This window comes from Triturus cristatus, chromosome 8 (genome assembly GCF_964204655.1).
Source record: "Triturus cristatus chromosome 8, aTriCri1.1, whole genome shotgun sequence".
Taxonomy (NCBI): Eukaryota; Metazoa; Chordata; class Amphibia; order Caudata; family Salamandridae; genus Triturus; species Triturus cristatus.
The window spans coordinates 338,387,419-338,404,784 of record NC_140591.1 but is presented as its reverse complement, the minus strand read 5'-3'; positions in this window follow the sequence as shown (position 1 = coordinate 338,404,784).

Below are 17,366 nucleotides of genomic sequence, written 5' to 3'. Positions count from 1 at the left end.
CCTTGATTTACTGACCCCCCGGCCCTGGAAACCTCTTTTTAAATTTGGATAAGTCACTATGGGACATTAAGGCCAACTCCTCTGATTTTACCATCCTTGGTGACTTTGACTTCCATCTGGAGAATAAGGAGGACCTAGATACCCACGATCTTATAGCCTCTCTATCTCTTTTAGGTTTGTCGCAATTAGTTGCGATCCCACGCATTCTGGTGGCCATACCCTCGATGGCATTTTTTCACATTGTCCTTTTATTCAGGTTTCTCCCTCTTTACCGTTAACATGGTCAGACCATAAGGCAGTAATGTTCCAACTGAACTTAGTGTGCCACAGTCTGGAAGAGCCTATGATCTCCCCTACTTCCAGCTATAGACCTTTGCACCTAATTTCAGAAGGCCAACTCACGAGGACACTAACTCAATCTAATAAATCATTATCTCCTGATCTTGATCAAGCAACTGAGGATTATGATCAATGGATAAGCGATTCCATTAACAGTATAGCTCCTACCAAACGCGGAAATAATAACCGAACTGTACCATCTGAACCTTGGTTCAATGAAGAGCTCAGACTAGCCAAACAATCATGTAGAAGGTTAGAGAGAAAGTGGAGGCTGAATTATAGTACCAAGGACAAGGATCCTTATAAGGCAGAACTATTAAGTTATAAAAACACTTCTAACCAAAGCTAAATCCAACTGTTTTATAAATAAAACTCCCATTAAACACTCCCAAAGACTTATTCTCCACAGTGCTCAAGCTAAGCAATCCCTCACCAGCCAGGAATCTTAATGCGGATGCCTCTTTCTGTAACAGACTTGCTACATTCTTTAAAGACATGGTAGAGGTTATCTTTAACGCTTTAACTTCTAGCCCTAACCTGGTAGGGACTTGCTCGAACGATAACCCACAGTCAGCGGTTTCCACTGGGCTCAAATTAGGAATTGCTGTCAGTGAAGCCAACTCTTTGAAAACCGACTCCTTAGTACCATCTCAATCTAGGAATACTACTCTTTCTATGTTCTCCCTCCTTACAGTCGGTCAAGTAACCAACTTGTTTAATCAAATCAGGGTCGCCTTTTGACCCGTGCCCCCCTAGAGTTTTACAACTAGCTTCTGCTATAGTTCCTGGACACCTTTTAGTGATTTTTAATCAAATGCTTTACTTTGGCTACTTCCCCAAAAGTTGGAAAATAGCATCAATTCTTCCTCTTTTTTTAAAAAATCAACTCTGGATGCTGATAATCCCATCAATTATAGACCAATCTCTTGACTTCCTTTTCCGGTCAAGCTGATAAAGAAAGCCATAAACACTGAGCTTTCTCTATTCATCCAGGATCATAATCTACTGGATTCCTCCCAGTTTGGCTTCAGAAGCCAAGACAGCTTTGATTACAGCTGTTGAATATGTCAGAACAACTTTAGATAAAGGAGGTTACGCTGCCCTAATTTTGTTAGATCTTTCGGCAGCGTTCCTTACTGTTAGCCATGAACTCCTTATCAATCGTTTGTTCGAGAAAGGAGTTCTAGGTACCACTCTTAAGCTCCTCGGATCCTTTCTCACTGACAGAACGCAGTTCGTGGAATGTAACGGTCACAGATCTACATCTTTTACTCTTCCCTGTGTGGTACCACAAGGGTCGGCTTTGAGTCCCACTCTTTTCAATCTGTATGTTACCCTTTTGGCCTCTCTGATCAAAGGTCTTGGCTTTTCAGTTGTCTCTTATGCTGACAATACCCAAATCGTAGTGTCAGTCACAGGAAACCCTGACAGCACGACAGAACGTTTCCACAACTGCATGATATGGAGGCTGCCATACCGGTATTGAGGGTAAAGTATTCATCAATGGATTAGTGCAGGAGCGCCTTGTAGGGGAGGTTTTGCAAATGCCACGGCGTAAGGTGCCAGAGAAAGGCAGCATATCCAGGTCCCACGTAAACCCTCTGGGCCACTGGAGAGTAATTGCATAGCCCTCTAGACAACATGTCTCTATCAAACATCCTATGAAGAAAGTGGCTAGGGACCAACAGGTTGTCTAATCTTCAGAAGTAGCCATGGAAAACCGAATAATATGTATACCCTGTGTCTCTTGGATGATATGCACTTCAGGCGTCTGCCCAGCCCAACGCGGTTGCCACAGAGCTTAGCTTGGATCCACCTGCACCCACCCCCGGACCTGCCACCTATTAAACTCTGGATGCATCACATCATTCCAGGCGCAACCTAACAGTGAGAGACTGACAGGGAGTTCCCTCCCAGACCTATCACTTGATTAACGAAAAGCTGGCCCATTGGCGGATGGGGCATATATAATGCCAAGTGTTAGTGGCTCCCCATACAGTGTGCCGGTCACTGGCGTAAATCTACCATATCCAGATTTTGGTGGGCTGGAAGGGGACCCTGCGATGTATCAGGAGACCTGTACCCCATAATCCCCTCTCGAACCCGGAGTGCTATACCTGTGTATATCCATACTTGGCTAGGCAGGGGACTTTGGACCCCAGAAAATGCGTCTCCTGTAGGAGGAGTATGTCTGCCTTCAGTCGCTTAGCTTGTTTCAGAACCACACCTCATTTTATCTTGTCGAGGACCCCTCACACATTCCACGTAATCTCACAGGCGTGTCCTAAGTGACCTGTGGAGCCCGTGTCATACATCAGCGGCTAGCGTAAGGGCATGTGAGCTTTCGTACATGGACCTAGGAGGGTGTGTGTGCTGGGTCTGTGCATTATAACCAAAAACTGTCGAACAACCCACTTTCCCCTCTCCCATACTTCAGTGAAAGAAGTATCTGTTGTGGAAGAGGCCCCCATACAACACCAACGGGGCCACCAAGGGGGCATAACCAATGGATCCCCATATCCCTTCCCCAACTAAGAACCATGCTAGAGAAAGTTAAACCTTTACCTTTATTTTTAGGTGTTCTGTGGAACAGGTAGGTCCCACACTACTAATGCATGCCGATCCCTGCATACGGGAGCTAAGATGCATCATCACAATGTGTGCTCCTGCAGGACGAGCAGATTTGATTGTGTGCTTCAAGTGGACTGGGCTAGATGGGTCCGTCTATCACATCTGATAGAGAAATCTAGCCGCAGATTCCTTAACTTAGAATATCCCCAGGCGTCAGACTGGATCCGGAGAATTTTTCTCAGCAGCACCTCTGCGCGCAGGGGGACAGCTCCGCCCTGACGTCGTCCATGGACATGCCGTCAGTGGAGCCATATAAGTCCCTCCTGGCGTGCTGACGTCAGTTTCCTTCTTTTCCGCATCCCAAAGCGGATCCAGGAGTAGCAGTTCCTTTGGCCTATTTTGTTTTCAGGCCTTCTCAACGCCTTCAGCATCCGGGGACACTGTGCGATGCCTTCAGGCTTCAAGTCGTGTGAGATCTGTACGCTGCAAATGTCAGCAATGGATCCGCACGTGATCTGTATGTGGTGCCTGGGGGAGCACCATGACTCCGAGGAGTGAGACACCTGCCGGCAGCTAAAGCCGAAGTCTCTGCGGGAGCGTTGGATGAAGTTGCTGACCAACCGGATGTCCCGTTCGGAGTCTGGGCGTAGTCGGTCTCCAGCTGGGGCTCCTGTTCGGATCTGGTCACAAAGTCGTTCGCCTGACGCAGGTGAGCACAAACACAAGTCACGGAGGTCGTCTGCCTCATAAACGGGACAGCGGGGCCCGCTGCTCCCAGTCTTTACCGTACATGGGCGCCCAGGAGTCGGGCCCCTCCTACCCACCATTTCCTGGTGTTGGGGCGACTCGAGCCCAGATGGAGGCCTAGTCTCGGGCTCTTCAGTCCATCTTTGTGTACCCCCTCTCCCTGGCGTGCCTACGGGCCCCACAGAGGGGGTAGAGACTCAGGTCAGGTCTTCGCTGGCGAGTTCGCCCTCTGCGCCGATCGAGTGTCCTGACTAGTTACGGAGTCACTGCGACTTTGGGATACGGCCCGGAGGGGCATCCAGGTCAGACGTTAAGCCCTCCTGTGATGTCTCCGCATAGCCCTGTGAGGCTCCCTGCACTGACGCCGGATGCGACTACAGCACGGTGCTTGACTCAGAGTCGGCACCGTTCTTCTCCGCAGTTCCCCATCTCGGTGGAGCTTGAGTCGACGCTGGGTAGACGAGTCACCTTCGGTGGTCATCGACATCAATATGCCGCCGTCTCGACGTGGGCCGACGCCACTGCCGGCCCCTGCTGTTCCTCTGTTAGGAGAGGATGGTGCCCCTGAGGGTTCCCCGCACCCAGGGTTGTTGCGGTGCTCTTCCGAGCAGGTGCTCATAGGACAATGGTTCTTTGATCAACCTCGGGCTACTTCTCCTCTACTGTCTGGTGGACGGGTTAGCCTCCAACCATCTCATACAGATGGTTTATTGTCGCCGCCTAGAATGGCCATGGAGGCTAGTGCGGCGTTTGCAAGGGCAGTTTGCAGGTCTGCAGATATTTTACACATGCATCCTCCCTCAGTCTCTTTGCCGTCTGATCCTTTATTGGATCTACTCCACCAGGATGACGTTGAGGTGGAGCCCTTGCTGCCTTTTGGTGGGTCATTATTTGACACCCTTCTTGGCTCGTGGGCGCGGCTCTCATCCGGGGACCTAGTGGATGGGCTATAGCACATAGTCATCGCCTGGCTCCTGATGACCCTGTCTGTTCCTCCATCCTAGGGCTCAAGGACTGGTAGTCCATGTGGCTTCAGCCTCACTACCTTCCTCTCCTCCCCCCCTGCTTCCTTTCACTAGGGAGTCTCGCTGGTTGGAGTCGTGTGACCAGTCATATCTTTGAGTCCACCAGTTTGGGCCTCCATGCTCTAAATACGTCTTGTGTGTTTGCACAGGCTACTTTGGCCCTTTGGGATTCAGTCGAGCGTCTTCTTCCATCTCTTCCAGAGGGTTCCTGTGCTGACCTGGATCGTCTGTTGCCTTTAGATCAGCCATAGACACCACTGACTCTGTGGGTCGGGTGATGGCCAGGTCAGTTGCTCTGCGTTGCCATGCTTGACTGCACAATGGCAGTTTCCCTGAAAATGTTCAGGAGTGTCTTAGGGATCTGGCCTTTGATGGGGTTGCCCTTTTTGACAGTCATGCTGGCTCAGCTGTCTACCGTCTCATGTCTGAGCTTCCATGACTTTGTATTTTCTAGTCCTTCTGTGGACTTTTACTTTCATATGCAGTGTTATCTCTGTTTGTTCTGGTATCCGTAAATGGGTTCATGACGTTAATTCCCAGGCGGTCTGTGCGGTTATTTCGTAATTTTTGCCCTTATTTGATGCAGCTGGTTCTGCTTTTCCTTTCGCGTCCTCTGTCTGAGTTAGTCTCAAGAGGTGCCCCCTTGCTTATGGGGATGAGACTTACCCTATGTGGAGTATCTGTTGGCTATTGTATAACTGTCCTTTCTTGCCGGGAAGCTTCGTAGGCTCCTGCGGAGTCTTTTTAGGCGGGGTTGTCCTACGGCTCAGACTGTGGTCATTTTCTGCTATTGTGGGACCCCCCTCATTCTTCCCTCCCCCTGGTGCAGCCCACAGGTTGGTGTCGCTCTCTTCTATTGCTTATGCATTGTGGTCTGCGGTTGGTCCGTAGCACTCCCATGCAACTGTGGATGCTGACTTCTTCGAGGTGTTGTTGGGTTTCTGCCACAACTGGCTCACCCCAGCGTGTTCTTTCAACTTCGCTGTGCTCTTTTTGTCTACGTTGGCTGTCATTGCCGTCAGCAAGTGTCCCTTGGGGGCATGTTGTTCTGTTCTGGCGCAGTTCTTCCGTGTTCTATGCGAACATGTCATGTGGGTACACCCAAGTATGTTCACTGTTACAGGGTGCCTGCGATATCCCTTGTGCCTCTGAATTTGCTGTTTTCTACTCTCCACCCTTTGGGGTGCTTTGGTCTCTCAGACCCTGTCTGGTCTTAGTCTATGGGCGGTGGAGTCCTCGCTAGACATGTCAATGCTGTACATTGCCTTATGCACTACTTTCCTGTTCACTTCCCAGGCAGGGGTTCAAGTTCCTCTGCTCATTGCCGCGCAGGAGTTCAGATACTTTCTGCTCCTGGCTTCTGCAACTGTTGTCAGTGAAAGTGCTCTCTTCAGGATACTAACTGTCATTGTGCAGACTTTGTATATGGATCTTTATACATTTACTTGTTACTCTATGTACGTGTAGTACTAACTCATTCCTCGTTCGTGTGGTGGTCAGTCTCCTCGTCTGTTACGTGGGGGACCAGGGTTCCTCTCCGACAGGTAGCTGATGTCGCCTTACGTGTCTGGACATTGTCCTGTTTTGCTGTGCTTCTCCCAGGTACTGTTGGTACCTATGGTGTGGCCTACTTTCTCTAGGGCATGCTCTTCGAGCCCTTTTCAATTATTTCATGGCTGTGTACATGTCTATGTGTCTTGTGATCTAAACATCACGATAGGTCACGCCTACAAGGTTTTTCCTTGCTGCTGTATCTGAGGTATTTTGCCCCAACCTCTCTTTCTCATGGGAGCGAGCCTTCTGTGTGTGTCCGGCTAGCCAGCTCCCCTTCGCAGGTTGACTACCTGGTGATCTCTCTCTCTCTTGCTCTCTCTCTCTCTCTCTCTCTCTCTCTCTTGCTCTCTTGCTCTCTCTCTCTTGCTCTCTCTCTCTTGCTCTCTCTCTCTTGCTCTCTCTCTCTTGCTCTCTCTCTCTTGCTCTCTCTCTCTTGCTCTCTCTCTCTTGCTCTCTCTCTCTCTCTCTTGCTCTCTCTCTCTTGCTCTCTCTCGCTCTTTCTCCCCCCTCCCTCCTTCCCCCCTCCCTCCTTCCCCCAACCCCCCCCCGACGCATCCGTGCTGTTAACACTACATTGTTTTTGGCATTACATATATGTGGTGTGGTTTTCACAGTACACACAGTCTGCTCATGTGTACTCCTGTCCTCCACATGCATGTATCACTTGGTAGTCATGTTTTGATATATGCTCTGCTTGGTGACAGCTGTACTCTCACGTCATTGTTTGCATATCCATTGTTGTACATGCTCAGCCTGTATGCTCTGACTGTCATACCACCTTGTCCCTTCTCTGGGTCTTTATCTCTTGTGGATCCATCGGATCCTGTGCTCTGTTCACCTTTGGCAAAATGTTGTGGACTCTCGCACGTTCGGCACTACCATTCTGGTTCTGTGCTTCCTTTCATCCCTGTCTGGACGAGAGAGGTTTCGTACCGTCCCTTGACGGATTGTGGTGCCTTTGCCTTCCCTTGGTTTTCTGCTACTCACAGAGCTTACTGGTCTGGTGACGGCCATGCTGGCATTGCTGTCAACACCGTGTTTTGGTCAACTTGTTGACAACTAAGTTCTCTTTGGAACTTGGTGGGTTTCGTTCTCAGACCCTCTTCTAGTGTGGTATGGCTTCGGTATCTGTTCTAAGTTCAGGAATCTGCGGCTAGATGTCTCTATCAGATGAACAAGTTACTTACCTTCGGTAACGATGTATCTGGTAGAGACACAGTCTAACCGCAGATTCCTTGACGCCCACCCATCCTCCCCGCTCTGCGAGGACCTTTTCTGGTTGGATTTTACTCACTCGTCTCCTTTCAAGGGGCTTTTGTCTTCCTGCGGGGTTGCCTTTTTCGCCTCCCTCCTAGGCAGGATGGCTCATTCAGTTATTTCTCCACCCATTATCGTGATTGGGTGGTAGGTTCATGTGTCCTTCTACGCTTCTACACCTTGGTCCTTCCAGTATGGGGCTTACTCATGTCCTTCTTTCCTCCCTCCCACAATCTCCTGTCTTTTTTTCATTGCTTGGGGTCTCTCGACACTGCTACAGTCAATTGGTTCGGGGTCCATTTGACTGTGCCTCATTCCATAGGCCTTTTATAGGGGGTTATGGTTGCACATTCCTGTTGTTGCTGACCTGTGGTCGATTATCGTGAATCATGTTGCCCCGGTCTTGTTGCCCTTCACGGTTGCATCCTTTCGTTACAGACTTCCTGTCGTTTGCCATGACATTCATTTCAAATGCCGTTTTGCCTCATAGGAGGGCATAGTTTTCGCTTTTCTAAGAGCGGGTACTCTGCTCTTTTCCTTCAATTCCTTTTAGTATAAACTGCTCTTTCACTGTCAATTATGGTGATTTTCTCACCATTCCCTTCTTTCTGTCATTGTTTCAATGTTTTTTTCATCTTTTTTGGCACACTGTTCCCACACTCTCACAGTTTTAGCAGTGGCTCCGCGTTGTGGCGCCGAAAAGTTTCATCGAAGAAAACTGACGTCAGCGTGCCGAGAGTGACTTATATGGCTCTACTGACGCCATGTCCGTGGACGACATCAGGGCGGAACCATGCGGCGCCGTCCCCCGGCACGCAGAGGGGCTGCTGAGAAAAATCAAGTGGTGGCACAAGCAGTAGGTGGCAGGGGGCCTTACTCCGGAAATCACCACAGGGAGGGAGACGGCTCGCAGTGAGGATCCGCATTGGTTGTGTTTCCCTCCACCTCTGCCTGTACCCTGTCCAAAGCCGCACCAGATCCTAACCTGAAAACATCTGCAACGAGGGCATTGGCCTTCAGCATGGCCCCCTAATGGAGTACCGCCATGGGGTGACTAGCCCACCAAGTACTTAATTGTAATGCGGGCTGGCAATGTCCCCTCAGACTCTTGCTACACTCTCTAGGAGCCTCCAGCCAGCTCAAAATAGGGCATTGTAGGTGGCCGGCCCTTGCACTCGCACCCTCATGTAGGCACAGCAGGGTGGGAGGCATCTTTCCGTATTGCAGCAAGGTGCATGCAATGGTGGCATTATGAGGCACGGGGTGGGCATCAACCGCTTCTCACTCTGGTCCAGTGGAAGCGCTTACAACTGACGGTTTGGGGCCCCTCACTCCTGCTTGATAGGCCCAGCAGCCTTGTCATCCGCTTGAGGTTCTACACTCCCGACCCCATCAGCTAGAGACCTGACACGGCTCACGTCCATGGTGTCACTCAGGCAGACTCCTTGTGTTTGCGCACCGGGCCGCAAACATTTGGCCTCAATTACTGGTCTTAGGGCACCAATGTTCATCCATCGGGGGGGTTACCAAGGGCCGACTGTTCCACCTAGCACAACCCAGCCACGACCACCGCAATCCCGTCTGGCAACCCCAGCGCCACTGCTACCAGTCAGCACTCACTGCCCGGCTCTGCTGCCCTCCGGAGCCAGTCCTCACTTCAGCAGGCCTGCAGCAGCTTGGTCCGTGGCCTGCACTTTTCAGCTGCACGCCATCTGTTGCCCCCACACCCACTCACCTCACTGGCTACAGCGGCCACTGTTGTGGTACAGGGGCTGGTCTCGGGCAGTCACAGCCACAGGACTTCAAAGTGATTCTACTATGTCAGGTGCTTAGTCTTCAAACGTCCCACTTACAAAAAGTATATCCAGCCCTTCTTAAGTTAGCATGTCATTTACTTCTAAGGCATGGTTCAAATGATAGAGCCAACCTCTGAGCGAAGGCCAGGACTCAGAGCAGTGTAATGCATGGCTAAAGATGTTTGGTAATCCTCTGACTTGCATCCACAATAATTTCTATCACTCTCAACCTCTCGGGTGCCAAACGTGCAACACTAGGCAATTTCGATCTGGAAAAGATGTTGCCCCTTTCTTGTTCTAGAAGCAACTGACAGACATTCCTCTGCTGATATGTCAGTCACCCTGCACCAGAAGCTCTCGGGTCAATCAGAAGCCCCTCGCATCATTGTCTGAGATATCAAAAGTATGTTCAAAACCATTTGAGTGTCTGATGGTGCCATAAACAAAATGGTAATCTCAGATTATATGTCCCAGAGTACGCTTTCTTAGGAACTCCAGAGAGCAGGATGAGCACCTGCATTGTAAGGTGTTGATCATATCATACCCTGGACAGTGCACCATACTGTAACCGAGGTTTAAAAAAATCCTTATTTGTTGTGCCTCTCTAAAACAACTGTGTGGTTTCTTGAACTCTTGTGTTCTTCCAAAGGGGTGACCTGGCAATTTGAGGGAGGGAGGGGGGGCGGCATTGACAAAAACTGCTATACTGTTTGATAAGGCCGGAAGGTGTTCGGGAGCTCTAAAAATGTTGCTTTCGAACTGCCGAGGGAAAGGGCCGTACAGTAGCCTAACTCTGTTGCGCCACTCCCGTTCAATCCGGATCTGTAGCATACTGCCTGGCCAAAATTACAGCGGATTAAGCGTAGCTGGACCTGGTATCGTGCCCATCGATTGAGCCAAGAACTACCTCGATGGGAGGCATCTGCCGGTGGGAGAGTCGGCCTGACTGATCCAGCGGCTTCAGGGGATCTGGGCGTGCCCCATTTCCCAGCCGTGTGTACTACTCCACACCACGGTCGCGGCGAGGTTTTGTGGACCGCTGCCTGGATTGAGGAGGCCGAGCGGTGATTCCGGGATTGATAACACCGGCGGTGGGTGCGCCGCGTCTGCAGATGACTTTACTCCGAGACTGCTGCTTCCCGAAGTGCCCCGATTGCTGGGGAGCCCCGTGTGACACTGGCGGCCCGTTGACCCCATCTCGGTAGGTGGCGGGCTTGAGTGGGGCCTGTCCAGGATCACGCTGAGCGGCATCCTGCCCTGGAGGTTGCCGGGGGCTTAGGAGGGACTGCTTGCTCTGCTGCGTGGTGTCGCACCCGGCCCATTCCCTGGGCCTTGATAGCGCGGGACGGTGCGCCGCGGGAGCGAGACACCCGGCGGCGCCACTGTGTACCTACCACCAAATCACTGCGGTGAGCAGAGCCTAGGGAGTGGGCTTGCGACTACATGAAGAAGAAAGCCATTGTGAAAAGCGTTGCAAGTGCATAGTGTGGCCCTGTCCCTGTGCCCACTTGGCGGCCCAGACGTCGGAAGACAGCCTGAGGGGCCCTTTCAAATCAACCTCGCCGCTCCCCTTCTCACGATCCTTGTGGCTGGCTACCCTATCTGCGGGGGGGGGGGAGGGGAGGGGGATATAGCGCGGCGGGGCCTGTGTCGCAGTTCGGCAGCAGCTCGCTAGAAAGGACACAGGGACACCATTTAGACCTCATGGCCGGAAGACCCCGAGCGGTCTTCGACCCATTTATTTATACCCTCGGGACGAGCCCGCCCCGAGGGGTGTATGAGTGCGTGAGTGAACTGCAACACTGTTGGAGAGAGCCCGGATGGCTCTCTACATCCCTCCTTTCTTTCAGTTCAGGACCATCAAGGTCTCCCCGGTCATGGAGACGTATATACAAAGTCCTTCAGCCTCTGACTCTGGACTGGATTCGGCCGGAGACCATACTTCTGCCTCCGGACACAGGGCTCCGGGGAGGTGCCCAACGGGACACTCCCGTCCACCTCGGTAGCGATGTTCGGGCTGGTTGGCCGGACATTGTCCTGACGGACTGGCGAAGGGATGAGCGGTGAGGTGCTCATCTCTCTGGGCGACGCAGGGAGGTTTAACGGTGAGTCTTGATAACTAGACACATCTCGATTCGTATCCGCCTCCGAGATCTTCTTGAAGCTCGATACGTTCCTCGTGATGGATTGCTGTCCCTTTTTGGCCGTGACCATGGTCCCTTGAACACTGACCACTCCTCACACCTCAGGCTCATTGGAAGTCCGGAACTTCCACCCTGGATGTCGGTCTTTGATCACCACGCAGTCTCCCACTCTTAGCTGCGGCTCTTGGGCTCTGTGGGCCTCGCTGGCCTTCTTATTGGTTGTCTTCCTTCTTTCTTGGATCGCAGCGTCATCCCGCTCAGCCGGTACCCACCGCGGGTCTGACGGAATGCTATCCCGTGGAGCTCTCTTGAATAGAAGGTGAGCCGGAGCACACTTGGTGGTGCTGTGAGGCGTCTGGCGGTACGCGCCTAGGAACTGGTCCAGAGCTGCTTCCGGGTCTTCTCCGTTCTCCACAGCGATGCGCAGGGCTCGGTTGATCGTTCTCATGAGTCGTTCCACTTCCCCGTTTGCTTGGGGGCATAGGGGGGTAATCTTCCGGTGGCGTACTGCTAGACTTGCAAGGTAGTCCTGGAATTCTCACCCCTGGAAGGGGGGTCCGTTGTCCGACTTGACCTCTTCAGGCAGCCCCATTGTTGCGAACACTCGGTCCAGGACCTTCCTTAAATGGGGAAAAGCTTTTGACGCTATCACTTCAATGATGGAGAACGAGTCGACCACGACCAGCATGTGACGACCGTCTGGAAAACTCCCAAAGTCCATACTGAGATGCATCCACGGAGTCTTGCTCGCTTCTTCGGTGATTACCGGGGCTGGTGCAGGGTCCCCTCCGTTGATGGTGCAGGCGTGGCATTGTCGGACCATCTCCTCCACTGTGGAGTCCATCGCTGGGAACCAGACCTTGTCGCGCAGTCTGGCTTTGGCCATCCCTTGGTGGCCCACATGCGCCAGTGCCAGGATTCTTCTCTGCATGCTTTCTGGGACCACTATGAGGCGTCCCCTTAGAATGACTCCTTCTTCCCCCACGCTGAGTTCGCTCCGGACGTGCCACAACTGTTGGCGAGCATGGCTGACTTTTTGTCGTAGAGCACGGGCTCCAGCCATGAAATGGGCCCACCCATTACTGTCTTTACGAACACGAGAGAGGGTGGGGTCCTCTCGAGTGGCTTGACCAATTTCCTCCAGTGTCATGGCCTTGGGACACGCCCCTTGCGACACCATGCTGACAAACGCTTCGGTGCTGCAGGTGTCTTCTGATGAAGCAGGTAGCCCCGCCGACTCTGGGTGACGGGACAGATAGTCTGCTGGGTTGTGAGCCCCGGGACGGTAGATCACTTTGAAATCGTATGCTTGCAACTGCACTGCCCATCGTTCAATCCTCGGTGGCGCCAGCCTTGACAATCCAGCAAACAGCGGGAGCAGCGGCTTGTGGTCTGTCACAACATTAAACTCTTGCCCACACAGGTACAAATGGAAATGTTGGCACGCCCATTTGATGGCCAGCGCTTCCCTTTCGATCTGGGCGTACCTCGTCTCAGTGTCTGTGAGAGCTTTGCTGGCATATGCGACAGGCTTCCACACTTCGGGGCCATGTTCCTGCAGGAGGACCGCACCTAGGCCCACCGGGCTGGCATGTACGACCAGTTCTGTTCGCCGTCGGGGGTGAAAGTACGCCATGACCATCTTGTCTAATAGCCCCGCTTTGATATCTTGGAACGCCTTGTTGGCTGCTAGCGTCCATTCCCATGGTCGTGGCGCGTGAGGGCGCGTAGCGGCTCGGACATGGCTGCAAGATTGGGGATAAACCGTCCACAGTAGGTGGCCATCCCAAGGAAACTCCTTACCTCGGTGGGACTTTGGGGTGTGCTGGCCGCCCTGATAGCTTCAGCCTTCTTCGGGTCCACCAGGAGCCCTTCGTGTATCCAAAGAAGTCTACGCTGTCTTGATAGAAGGAGCACTTGGCTTTGTGTTGCGTCAGTCCACATTCCCCCAGCCTCTTCAGCGTGGCCCGGAGGTGGGAGTGATGTTCCTCGAGCGTGGTGGAGAATACCATGATGTCATCACTGAGGTTAATCACCCCTTGCATACCTGACAGTGTTTCGCGAATTGCATTCTGGAAGACCTCTGCAGCTGAAGACACACCGAAGCTGAGCCTTTTGTACCTCCGGAAGCCAACATGGGTTGAAAAGGTGGTGATGTACCGGCTCTCCGGGTCCAGTTCCAGCTGGTGGTAGCCGGCGTTCAGATCTAGCTTCGAGAACCATTTCGCCCCGTTGAGGTCCGCCACAATGTCGTCCATCGTGGGGGTGATGTGCCGTTCCCTCTTCACTGCTGTATTGGGCCATCGCATGTCGACACAGAGTCTAATGGCCCCCGGTTGTTTGGGCTTGGGCGCCACGACCAGCAGGGACACCCAGGGAGTGAGGCCTGAGACCTTCTCGATGACGTCAAGCTCTTCAAGCTTTCACAGCTCCTCTTCTACCTGTGGGCGTAGGTTGAAAGGCACCCTCCGATGTCTGAGAGCTACCGGTCGTACTGATGGATCTATGTGGAGCTTGAACTTCTTGCCCTTGAGTTTCCCCAGGCCGGTGAAGAGTGCCGGGAACTCCTTCAGTATTGCCTCCGCATGTGAGTCGCGAACCAGGTTCACGACGAACACAAGTCCTAGGTCCTCTGCTGTGTGGCAGCTGAGTAGAGGCCCTTTCTTGCCTTCAGTGACGTGGAACTGTGTCTCGGTCGAGTAGCTTCCGCTCGCGATGGTGGCCCGAATGATGCTACGGAGGGGAAGAGGATCCGTGCCTCCATAAGTGTATATTCGCGCCTTGGACGGCGTCAGGGGGGGTCGCCGTGACAGGCGGTCATACTGGTCGGAGTCCATCACATTGACATACGCCCCTGTGTCAATGAGGGCGTGTACCTCCGTGCCCGCTACTGAGACTGAGCACATGGGAGGCGGTCTTCGCTGGGAGCCTGTCCAGCTGACATATGACACCACGAGCACATCGTCGTCTTCGTCTTCATATATCGGGTGTCGTGCCTGGTCTTCCAAACGAGACCTGGCGGACCTGCTGTGGCCCGAACCTGGGTCTCGACGACGGCTGCCAGAACCGCCCTCCGCGGCACACTCTGGCGTACTGATTTAGCCTTCCACAGCGGGAGCACGTTTTTCCTTTCTCCCCACAGGCGGCCGTTGCTGGGTGATCTTCGCCACAGTACCCATACGACACACCTGGTGGTGGTTTGGATGCCTGTCGAGTCACAGCAGGATGCCTCTGGATGGCCTCCACCTTTTCTTCTTTGATGTACGAGGTCCTAGGCACCGACCCCGTGGCAACCAGAGTGTGTAAGGCCGCTTCCATCTCTTCTGCCAGGGCGCTGGATAGTTCATGAGAACGAGCCAGGACCTGGATCTCGTCCAGCGAGATCCCTGGCTGTTGGAGGATCAGCTTCCGCAGGAGCTTTGAGCGGCAGCCTAGGATGATCTGGTCCCGGAATTCCTCCCTCTGGTCTGTGAAGGGGCACGTGCTAGCCAGCAGGCCTAGCCGCGCATAGAACATGTCGACTGATTCGGTCTCCGTCTGCCACGCCCTCCGGAACTTGAATTTTTCAAAGTCGGGGTTGAGCTGTGGATCGAAATGTCTATTGAGCGTGGCGACTGCCGCATCGTAGCCGTCATCATTCCCGGTGTTGGGGAGCGTTTCGAACAGGTCGTAAATGTCTGCTCCTCCGTAGTAGATAAGGAGGGATCGTTTTACAGTTCCATCGGTTTCACGCGTCCCCTTGAAATAATGATTTAGCCGTCCTAACCAGGCCTTCCATCTTGGTGCAGCAGTGGTGGGATCCGAAGCCTCACTGAACGGGGATAGCGGTGCGACTGCAGTGTGGGTGACCACCGGTGGTGGTGGTGGGGCCCCAGCGGCCGGAACTTGCCCTCCGCCTTGCTGGGCAGCCGCGCCTGCGACAGGTGCGACATTCATCTCGGCCAGGCAGGGGCGCACCGGTGTAGGGGCGCGGCTTGCTCGTCCATGTGCAGTTCTGGTGTGTGTACCCTCGCCCGTATCCTAATTGTGCTGGCGGTGCCGGGATCCGTGTGACTGCAGGCGGGGTGTGGCTGACGTTGCGGCGCCGTATTGCGCGTGGGGAGAGTGTGCACCGGCTGAGCCACAATGTCACAGCCCTTTGGATTGAGGCTACCAATGCTTGTTGGCATGCAGTGTCAGTTTGATGCTGCCACTGTTTGATTCAGTGTCTATTTGCTTCTGCCAGTGCTGGTTTTCCTTGGGGTAGCCTTCCCCCTTTTCATGTCTTTGGGAATGAGGCCCCCCAGCACACTGGTTGATGCAGGTGGGGGCGAGTGTCAGGCAGAGCAGGAGCGGGGACTCCCCTCGCAGGGCCGCTGCAGCGCCGGTAATACCTCTCCACTCACCTTCCTCAGCGCGCGCAGGGCCGCCCCCAGCTGAATGCCCTCCCGTAGGCAGGGGAGCCGCGTGGGCAGGCGCCGCGCGATCGCCCAGCAACACCGGAGGCGGTAGACGGCTCGGCGCTCAGGCCAGGTGGAGCGGTGCGGGTGGGCTCCGCGAGCTCCGGAGGCGGGAGAGAAAAGCAGGCAAGTAGCGGGAGAGCAGGCAATGCGGATGAGCTCCGCGCACTCCCTGGACCGGAAGGCACACGTGGGGTGCGACCGGCCTCGTCGCCAATGTAGCGCGGCGGGGCCTGTGTCGCAGTTCGGCAGCAGCTCGCTAGAAAGGACACAGGGACACCATTTAGACCTCGTGGCCGGAAGACCCCGAACGGTCTTCGACCCATTTATTTATACACTCGGGACGAGCCCGCCCCGAGGGGTGAATGAATGCGTGAGTGAACTGCAACATTGTCGGAGAGAGCCCGAATGGCTCTCTACAGGGGGGTGGGGGGAGGAAGTACCGACTTGCGCCCCCGCTGGGGCCTCCTGGTGTTTCGAGGTAGAGGCTCTCCGCTGTGCTGCCTGCTGGTCAGTTACCATCGCCCCTCCTGCCTCCTGTGGGGTCCTCCTCCTCTCTCTTGCTGGGGAGGACTTTCTAGTGACTGCTATTTGGTGTCCTGGGCCCTGCTGGCGGAAACCGACAGGCCGGTGTGGGCTCGTGCTCACGGCAGGCGGCGGTGAGTAGCTGGCTCGGCCCTCTCTCTGCTATACTGTACCCACCAGCATCGCGATGGCGAGTGGCTGCAGTGGCCAAAGCGCGACACAAGCGAAGTTGGAAAAAAACATTGCAGAAGAGTCAGGATGAGACACAAGCCAACCCCAAAACAGGTGGGTATCCACCAGACCCCAGGCTGCAGGACATCTTAACCGCCATCACCACAGTACGTACCTCAGTGGAAGCCCGCATCAATACGGTTGCTACAGAGGTCTCCTTCATCAGGGCAGACATGAGTAAAATGTCTGACCATATCGGTGTCGTTGAAAGCACCACCAAAGAACTGTCGAACGATACGGACCTGCTTAAACGGCATGTGGCTGTCCTCCAGGTTGCCCAAAAGGCAATGGCCCTGCAACTCGAGACTATGAAAGCCGCATGAGGCGTAACAATGTACGTATTTTGGGGGTGCCGGAACGGGCCGAGGGGCAGGCAGCTGATCTCTTTGTTGAGGACCTGATACTCCAAAAACTCCAACCTAGGGGCCTCTCCAAATGTTTCTCCATTGAATGAGCGCACCGGGTCCCTGGGGGTAGGCCCAGGCCTGGTGCGCCTCCCCGGCCTCTCCTGGCTAGAGTGTTTAACTTTCGGGATAGAGACGCCATACTACAGACCGCGAGGGCGGCCCCACCACTGACGATCGACAACAGCAAGGTCACCTTCTTCCCAGACTTCACCCTGAGAGTCCAGAAACAGCGTTGCAGCTTTCTGGATGTGAAACATGCTATGAGGGACCAAGGTATCAAGTACGCTATGCTGTTCCCTGCTAAGCTGCAGGTTGAGTCGGAAGGGAAGCT